Source organism: Alosa pseudoharengus, unplaced genomic scaffold (genome assembly GCF_046254945.1).
Source record: "Alosa pseudoharengus isolate Yale_2024_CS ecotype anadromous, Long Island Sound unplaced genomic scaffold, YU_APseudo_1.1 YU_APseudo_1.1_scf_19, whole genome shotgun sequence".
Taxonomy (NCBI): Eukaryota; Metazoa; Chordata; class Actinopteri; order Clupeiformes; family Clupeidae; genus Alosa; species Alosa pseudoharengus.
In genome coordinates this window covers 17,683,189-17,693,188 of record NW_027468657.1, presented here as the reverse complement: position 1 = coordinate 17,693,188, position 10,000 = coordinate 17,683,189, and the positions used below count along the sequence as shown (strand labels likewise).

Here is a 10,000-nt window from a genome sequence, read left to right as displayed (position 1 = left end):
AATTATTATTTTTTATAGTCAGTAAAATAGTAGGCCTACTTTGTGTGATTAAGTCCTTGTTATAGTTCATTTGTTGTGTTGTGTTTTGGCAATAACATAGCATTAAATAGCCAAACTAGGCTAGATCAAGGTCAGTGTTGAAATTACTGCATGCAAATCACTGAATGCTATGCAGAGGGGCCTAATCTTTAGGCCATCTGATGTACAGTATAGGCTACCCTAGGCCTTCCCGTGTTCATGTGATTTCTTTGACAGTTGCAAAGGGAAAAATGTGAGGATAGTCTTCTTTGCGCCCAGTGTACAAGTACGACGTTCCAACCACTCAGGTCTTCGTCAGATAGGCTTACACCATACCTGTTGCAATATATCTGTGTGCATTACATTACGTCTATTTCTTTGATAACATGATTTACTACCACGTAACAATAAGCCGCTATTATTATTAGGACTCAACACGCTTTGATGGTATGCTGTGGGCTTTAATTAGCGCCTTTCGGGTAGCCTATCCTACATCTGGGCAATAATTATTGAACAAATTGCAGTCTACATGCCATGACAAATATTACCAGTAGTACTGACCAAACATAAAATATTTTGTTTGGTAGGGTTGGTAATGTTATTCTGGCGTGAACATTGCGCTTTCATCACGTTAGCACCCTATGATTACAGCTCGTTATGTCTCGTCAAAATGAATACAGCTCGTTATGTCTCGTCAAAATTCATTGATGAAGGAAGGTTCGCTTTACTCGTTTCACTTTCACAAAACAGAAGAGAAGAACTTGGCACTAACCATGTAGTTGTGTTTTCTATAGCATATTTGTTAACCTGTCGTTCTTTGAACTTTGAATGTTGGGATATGTCTGCGAGGTGTTTAGCCAAGTTCCATGCGTAGCATACTGCTTTTAAATGACTTTGAAACATATTTTACAAACGGGCCTCTGTGTACCTGATGGCTTGCCTTCACTATTCGCGATGTATCCGAAATAGTTCCAGATTTCACATCACCTTTTGTTTTATCCACAAGGCCGAGGACTGTCAGCAAAGAACTATGTTGACGTCGCTGCGCACTCACTCACTCAGAGCTGCCTGCTTGACACGCCCACTTGCCTAGATGCGTGTGCGTGCAAGGAGCAGTGAGAGCAGCAGTTCACACAGACCGTTATTATTTTAATAAAGTATCGATTCTAAAAACGTCGGAAATCGTATCGTTTTTTGCGTGAAGGCATCGTGATACCTTTTTAGTATCGATACACCGTGCAACACTACTGTAGTCTACTATACTCTATTCTACTCTACTCTACTATACTCTACTCTACTCTATTGTAGTCTACTCTACTCTACTCTACTCTGCTGTAGTCTACTATACTCTATTCTACTCTACTGTATACTCTACTCTACTGTAGTCTACTGTAGTCTACTCTACTCTACTCTATTGTAGTCTACTCTGCTCTACTCTACTCTATTGTAGTCTACTCTACTCTACTCTACTGGAGTCTACTCTGCTCTACTCTATTGCAGTCTACTCTACTCTACTCTACTGGAGTCTACTCTGCTCTACTCTATTCTACTCTACTCTACTGTACTGTAGTCTACTCAATTAAATTGACCTGTCGCTAAGCCCCGCCCCCCATTGTTACCGTGTGAAAACTCGGACAAACAAACCAGACTTGATTAGAAATACATTGTGGACAATGGCAGCTGACAGTATATGAAAGCAGGCTTTGAGGACGTTTTGGTCGATAAAGGATTTACTTTCCTCCAGAAGCTATCAAAAGGGACTTAATTATGCTATGGAGGGGTGCATTCAAAACTTTAGAATACATACAAGGTGACAAGCAGTTGTGGCGAGTAGCCATGCAAATCACCGTGCAAAAACCACTGATGTTAATGCTAGCTAGCTAGCTAGCGGAAGATTGATAGCCTACTAAGATATGTTAGGTTTACGTTAATATTTGATGTAGTAAGAATATAGTAGTTGGTTAATGAGCATTTTCATCTTGGGATTTTACAGGGAACCTGTGCCCATGTTGTTGGCTTAGTAGCCTACATTACGTCGAGCTGTTGCAAACGCGAGAGACGCCCTGTAGGGTACTGTTGATGAAAATATACCCCGTTTTCTAGCCTCTCGGGGTACCGGCTATCAGTATTACACGTCCCCCATGCATCCAACGTTTGACCATGGTTATCCGTCGGGGTTTTTTGAGTTAATAAACTCCATAAATAATCATTAATTTGTCATTTTATGCCTCCTCCCTGTTGTTTCCTATGGAGTTGTCAGAGCTGATATCCGAGTCCCGTTGAGGCTGGACTGTCATTGGCTCATCAGTGTTCTAAGGGTGGCGCTTAGCGACAGGTCAATTCAATTCAATTCAATTGGCTTTACTCTACTCTAGTCTACTTTATTTTATTCAAATCTACTCTAATCCAGTACAAGACCCTCACACTCAGGGCCAGGTTAAGGTCATCTGGGCAGGAGCGGACCTGGACACTTTGAGGCCCAAGGCAAAGGATTCCGAAGCCCCTCCGAGCCCCGCCCCCCCCCCCCCCCCCCCCACACACACACACACCACAACCATAAAACTAAAACACACTTTATTCTGTAATAATGGGACGCTGAGGCATACTCAAATACAACACATATTTTTTGCCATAGATGACAATCAAGAAACAGAAGTAAAAACCTTTCAAAGTATTACAAATATGAATGGTGTGTGTGTCTGTCTGTGTGTGTGTGTGAGTGTGTGTGTGAGAGAGAGAGAGAGAGAGAGAGAGAGAGAGAGAGAGTGTAGGCTAGGGGTTTGGGGTCTCTGTGTGTGAATATACTGTATGTAGCTATGTACTGTCTGTATGAGAGTCTGTCCATGTAGGCTATGTGTAGAAGAGAGGGAGAGAGAGAGAGTGAGAGTGAGTGTGTGCGTGCGAACTAAATGAGGTGTTCGATCTTCCAAAAAGCCGAAATACAAAACAATAAACAGCGTATGCACTAACCGAATAAACTAGCCATTTTCTGTTTATTTTTTCATTTTTCATGGTCATGTAATAATGTTCAACCGTGAATCTTCTGGGTGGTTTATCTGCATTTTTTTAATCAAAGTTATTAATTTGCACGGGGCCTTTTTTAACGATTTCAACTCGCTCTGCATCTCTTACGGTGTCTTGCCATAAGCAGGGTCGTCACTGATAACTGTAGTATCTTGGTATCGTGTTAGGGCTACTCACGTTACTGGTTTCGTTGCACCCAAAGCTTCTGCTACTGAAATGGTGTCCATATAGCAGCACCAACAGCACCAGTGCGGACTTCGGCAGTGACAGTAATCTTGTCCCTCACGACTGTTTCACTTAGATCGACATCATAATCATCAGTAGAAGAATATGTAATGCAAGGTGGTGCATTGGTGCCACAGCTGCTGCAGCTAGCATTAGCTACACCACCTAGCTCAGCAGATGTTGTTGCATCACTGTCCAAATTACTTTCTTCCATGGAAGAATTCTTCGATTGGAAGAAGTTGGGAAATTTAGGCACTGCAGTCATTTGGTTTTATGATGAGTTTATGAGCAATCATGAGGCAAAATATTTTTTTCAATCCTTATTATGGATTAGAATATATTGTTTGGATGCGGTGATCATTTATTTAAAAAAAGACCAAAAAAAAAAACGATATGGGGATGACGAGGCCCCCTGGTGGCCGAGGCCCCAGGCAATTGCCTGACCATGCCTAATGGCAGGTCCGCCCCTGCATCTGGGGCCCGGGGCAGAGGCCTCCCCGAGCCCCCCCCCCCCCCCTCCTCCATTTTGTTCCCAATATATATTACTATTATTATTATTATATATATATATATATATATATATGCATTTATATTGTGGAACTGTATAACCAACATACAATTGTACCAACATACAAAAAACAAGTAGCCTACAAACATGGGGCAATGCACAAAAAAATTCAACCATGAAATATTATATTATTACCATCAATTACTTCAACTAAGGCTTAAAAAAACTGTCAGTGGTACCCAGGTCAGCCTAAAATGTGCAACTCCCGTCTCGAACTCTGAACTCATGAAACATTGTAGCCTAGAGTTTGGCGCGCACGCACACAGCCACATCATGATGCATTGTAACCATAGACTGTAAAAAATATGGACAAAGCGTCTGTGACGTCACCCATAGATTTCTGAAGAACGGTTATGAAGCCGTTTATGGGGGGTATGGGCGGCGCCATCTTGGGAAATCTTGGGAAATCCTAACCCCGCCCACACTCTGGCCAATCCATATATGGGTAAAGGGGCGGGGCTTTGTATGAGACTGAGCAAGCCGGTGAACCCGCCTCGTCGTCAGCCGAGCAGCCTCAGCTAACGTTAGGCCTACAAGGACTGGCACAGACGTTGCTGTAACATTGCTGGTAAGTTTGATCTGCTAACGTGAAGTTCATGTATGTTTCTTAATGCCATGTTCAGACTTTTTAATGTTGTATGCTGAAAGGTTATATTCGAATGAACGGTTGAAAAGTTGAGAATGAAGAGTTGAGTTTGCAGATTCTAGCTTCTAGGTAAAATAAACTAACGTTAGCTATCCCTCCTAAAGTGTCCAGGTCCGCTCCTGCCCAGATGACCTTAACCTGGCCCTGAGTGTGAGGGTCTTGTACTGGATTAGAGTAGATTTGAATAAAATAAAGTAGACTAGAGTAGAGTAAAGCCAATTGAATTGAATTGAATTGACCTGTCGCTAAGCGCCACCCTTAGAACACTGATGAGCCAATGACAGTCCAGCCTCAACGGGACTCGGACATCAGCTCTGACAACTCCATAGGAAACAACAGGGAGGAGGCATAAAATGACAAATTAATGATTATTTATGGAGTTTATTAACTCAAAAAACCCCGACGGATAACCATGGTCAAACGTTGGATGTATGGGGGACGTGTAATACTGATAGCCGGTACCCCGAGAGGCTAGAAAACTCTAAAAAATAGAGTAGAGCAGAGTAGACTCCAGTAGAGTAGAGTAGACTACAGTAGAGTAGAGTAGAGTAGAGTAGACTGCAATAGAGTAGAGCAGAGTAGACTCCAGTAGAGTAGAGTAGAGTAGACTACAATAGAGTAGAGTAGTAGTGTTGCACGGTGTATCGATACTAAAAAGGTATCACGATGCCTTCACGCAAAAAAACTATACGATTTCCGACGTTTTTAGAATCGATACTTTATTAAAATAATAACGGTCTGTGTGAACTGCTGCTCTCACTGCTCCTTGCACGCACACGCATCTAGGCAAGTGGGCGTGTCAAGCAGGCAGCTCTGAGTGAGTGAGTGCGCAGCAACGTCAACATAGTTCTTTGCTGACAGTCCTCGGCCTTGTGGATAAAACAAAAGGTAGCCTACAAACATGGGGCAATGCACAAAAAAAATCAACCATGAAATATTATATTATTACCATCAATTACTTCAACTAAGGCTTAAAAAAACTGTCAGTGGTACCCAGGTCAGCCTAAAATGTGCAACTCCCGTCTCGAACTCTGAACTCATGAAACATTGTAGCCTAGAGTTTGGCGCGCACGCACACAGCCACATCATGATGCATTGTAACACGCTGTCTGTAATACATTGTTAACACACAGCCCTAGCCAGCCACAACGTCAATTTCCATTGAAATACGCAGTCTAGCGCGCACACATACAGCCCAACCCCATCAAATACAAACAAGGGGGGGTGTCGGAGCCGATAACGGTAACGTTGTCAGGGACAGGGTTAGTATGCCTAGACGTGGACTTATCACTATTTTGATGCTCGTTTTGAAAAAAGTGGACAGGGCGCCTGCAGGAATGAATGCGATGGTACGCACACACCCACCTGCATTGGTCAGTTAAAAAGTAGCCTACTTAGTAGGCTAATAACAACGCCTAACAACGACCTATTTATTTGGGCAACTTTGTATAGCCCTATGAAGGCTAAAGTTACCTTTAGTTTTGTTCTAGCGAAGGCTACGTTCACGTATATGGCTTTAAACATCGGTAATGCTAGCCTAACCTTTTGACAAGCACAATAATCTTGCCTACCTTGTGCTTGCGGCTTGCCCATTTGAAATAACTCCTCTCGCTTTGCTGTCTCCATCCTTTCTGTTTTCGTTGTTTAAAAAAACGTGTTATATCCATGATGAGTCTCGAGTTAATGAATTAGCTTATAACATTGTGTGCTGATAACAAGCATAGATAGTAATATAAAACAACAAGCTAGCCGACAACTTCTGTAACATGCGTATGTAGGCTCTCCTGCTCAAACAAAAGGTGCACGCGTGCAGTTCTGCATTAAGTGTTACAAACTTTACTTTACAGAAAATTGTAAATAGCCTACTGTCATGCAGTTAATGGACTACCGTGCAGAGTTGATAAGTTATGGTAGCCTAGGCCAATTTGGTGTGAATACACACACACGGGAAATTCTCTCTCATTGAGTAGCCTGATGATACGCACAGTGCGTACGGCCGTGGTTTTGGCGCGCCTTACTGATCTGGCTGCCGCTCTCTCTTTTTTCGAGCTCCGCTTTCATATTTCCTAATTGTCTCATGCGAAGCCATTGTAGTCTGTGATAGCATGCATTGATACGGGCAAAGACAGGTGACGATAAGACATTTGTTTTCTTTTTTAAATGTCCCGCGCCGGGGCCCCCTAGTGGCCGGGATTTCCCAAAGTTCTAGTGGTCATTATTTTCGACTAAAGGACGTCTGAAAAAAATAATGACCGCTGTCAATGGCAACGGAGTTCTAATTCAGGTCTTTCATATCACTCGGGACTTATTTTCCCAATAATGACCAGCGTTCTATACATTATCACTTACATACTATACTCTACTCTACTCAACTGTACACTACTCTACTCTACTCCATTGTACTCTGCTCTACTTTATTATACTCTACTCTATTTCAGTACAAGCCCCTCACACTTAGCTCTCCTCTCCAGCCCTTCACAAGCTAGTCTACTCTACTTCATTCAACTCAACTGTACTGTACTCTACTCTGCTCTGGTCTGCTCTACTCTACTTACACTTCCCTCTCTTCTCCTCCACACGCTACAGTACTCAACTCTACTCAATTCTATTCTAATACACATCTCTCACACATCCCTTTCTTCTCCACATGCTACTGTACTCAACTCTATTGAAATACACATCATTCACTCTTCCCTATCTTCTCTAGTCCTCCACACACTACTCTACTCTACTCAACTCAACTCTACTCTATTCTCTACTCTACTGTAATGTACTCTAAAGTGCTATATTCTGTTGCATTTTACTATGTTGTCCTCTGCTTTACTCTTCTCATACACCAATTGGAGTGACACTTCTAATGTTGTTGTTTGCCCTGCTTACAATAACAATAAAGTATTTTTACTTTCTAAGTTGTACTCTAATTTAATACACTCTAAAATACTATATTCGATAGCATTCTACTCTAATTCTAATAGTATTCTATTATTTTCTTCTCTTCGTCCTCTATGCACTCATCCCCCGTCTATTCTCTTGTCAAGGCAGTTCCATTCAGTACGCTTTATTGGCTGGACATTGGCTTAATGGAAAATAGGGTTGGCAAAACATAGAACATAAAACCGTATCGGTACCATGATAATCTTCCTGCCCTGCTGTGTGCATTCAGTATTTCTGGAGGCCCTTCCAGTCCCTACTTCCCTCGTTTCTATCCTCCCCGTTCAGTGTGTCTAAATGCTTTTTTTTGTCTCTTTTTTTCCTCTCTTCCATGTCCTCTATACATTCTCTTTTTTAATTCCTCCTTTTCCTCATGTTTGTCTATTCCTTCTGGGATGATGATGAGGATGATGAGGATGATGGTGAGGTCTCTGAGTTATGGTCTGAGTAATGTTGTAATGTAGAGTCTTTTTACTTGTTTGTAGTTTTTTTCTCTCACTGTTATGCTTTCTTTTCTTTTCTCGATCACTCTCTCTCTCCCTCCCTCCAACCCCTCTCTATCTCTTCTTTTCTCTCAATTCAATTCAGTACCCCCCCCCCCCCCACACTATCTCTCTGAGAGTGGGTCCAGCTGGAGCTGGTGATTGGGTCGTTGCTGTTTGGAAAGTCCAGCTCTCGGTCATTATCACCTCTCCAGATCCTGCACCATCTCTCAGGGCGTTTCCCTTCCCCCTACCCTCCTCCCTCTATCCCCCCTCCACCTTCTCTTCTCTTCTCTTCTCTTCTCTTCTCTTCACTTGTCTGTTCTTTTCATTCTCTCTCTCCCATTCTCTGCCTACTTCATTGTTCTTCCTTTCTTCTCTTTTTGTCAACCCCCCCCCTCCCCACTCCTTCTACTGCCCCCGCAACCTGCATCCCCCACTCCTTCTACTGCCCCCGCAACCTGCACCCCCCACTCCTTCTACTGCCCCCGCAACCTGCACCCCCACTCCTTCCACCTCTGAATGTTCTCTGCTCTATGCATTTTCCCCTAATTTCCCTTTTCCTCCCTCTCTCTACCTCCCTCTCTCTCTCTCTCTCTCTCTCTATCTCTCTCTCTCTCTTTACCTCTCTCTCTTCTCGTGTGTATGTTTGTGTGTGTGTGTGTGTGTGTCTGTGACTGTGTGTGTGTGTGTGGGTGCACCCTCCCTACCCTGTGCCAGAGGGAAGGATGAAGAGAGAGGTATATACTGAGACAAAAAGGTTTCCAAGTCATTGACAATGTAGATAGGACCTCAAACAGTGAGGCCACCCCACTCTTTTGGAATGTATTGCTTCTTTGTTATTCTTTAGCTTTTCTTTATTCATTTCATGTTTTTGTAATTTCCCGTCCTGTCCTGTATGGAATGATGGCTTTGGCAATATGAGTGCTCATGTGTCATGCCAATAAAACAACTCTTGCATTTGAATTTGAGAGAGAGAGAGAGAGAGAGAGAGAAGACAAGACGCCTAAAAAAAGCTGTCCACCAACTGTCCCAGTAATGCCCCAACCGGTAGCAGATCATCAGATAAATACAAGATTCCCACTGGCAGTAATTATGCAACATCCTGCCTGAACATCGCTTTCTTACAAAAGAGCCAAATGGTTAGGAATTTGAATGAATGAAACACATTCAGCTCTAATATGGGCATCAGTTAAGACCTTAAACAAATCCAGTGGATTCCTACTCTGTCTCTCTCTGCCTACATGCTACATGTCTTATCCTCACAGCAAACCAACATGGACACACACGCATTTACACACACACACACACACACACACACACACACACACACACACACACACATATATACACACACACACACACATGCGCACACTCACGCACACAGGCACACACACACACACAAACACACACACACTGACCTCTGGTGTTACCCGCAAATGTCAGTCTCGCGTCCCCTGGTTTGCATATGGTGCTAATAGGCTTATATCAGTGACGGTAACAAGTAGAAGGTTCCAGACAGAAGGCGGAAGCCATCTTGATGTACCTCACAAACTACAGTGAGCTGCCACAGCTCAGCACAACAACCTCAGTGTGTGTACAGTATGTGTGTGTCCAAAACTGATTGTCACTGATTGACATTTTATTAGACGATCAATCCATAATACTTGGTTGGAATTCCTACACACAAGTTGCAGTCTGTCTTTCTCTTTCTCTCTCTCTCTCTCTTTCTCTCTTTCTCACTCTCCTCTCTCTCTCTCTCTCTCTCTCTTTCTCTCTCTCTCTCACTCTCCTCTCTCTCTCTCTCTCTCTCTCTCTCTCGTTCTCTTCACACACACACGCGCACACACACACACACACACACACACCCTGCCCTGATATTGGATCTCTCAGCCGTTCTCGCCCTGAGGCAGAGCTCTGGCCTGGACGATCTGATTATTGTCTGTGCAATAAACGCATGAAAAGAAACACTCATCCCATCTCATTATCGACAAGTGCTGCACTCCCACATAACAAGAGACGCAGCCACGGAAACGAGCCAAGTATGGGCATGATCCTGCCCACGTCCAGCCCACGCCTGGGCCCGATCCGGCAGTTGACTGGCAC

General features: G+C 43.3%; 1 protein-coding gene across 1 annotated transcript in view; it reads left to right on the top strand.

The window, feature by feature from the left end:
• Positions 1-10,000, top strand: part of lgr4 (leucine-rich repeat containing G protein-coupled receptor 4) — an 86,606-nt gene that overhangs the window by 50,362 nt on the left and 26,244 nt on the right. The gene's annotated exons all lie outside the window — the stretch shown is intronic.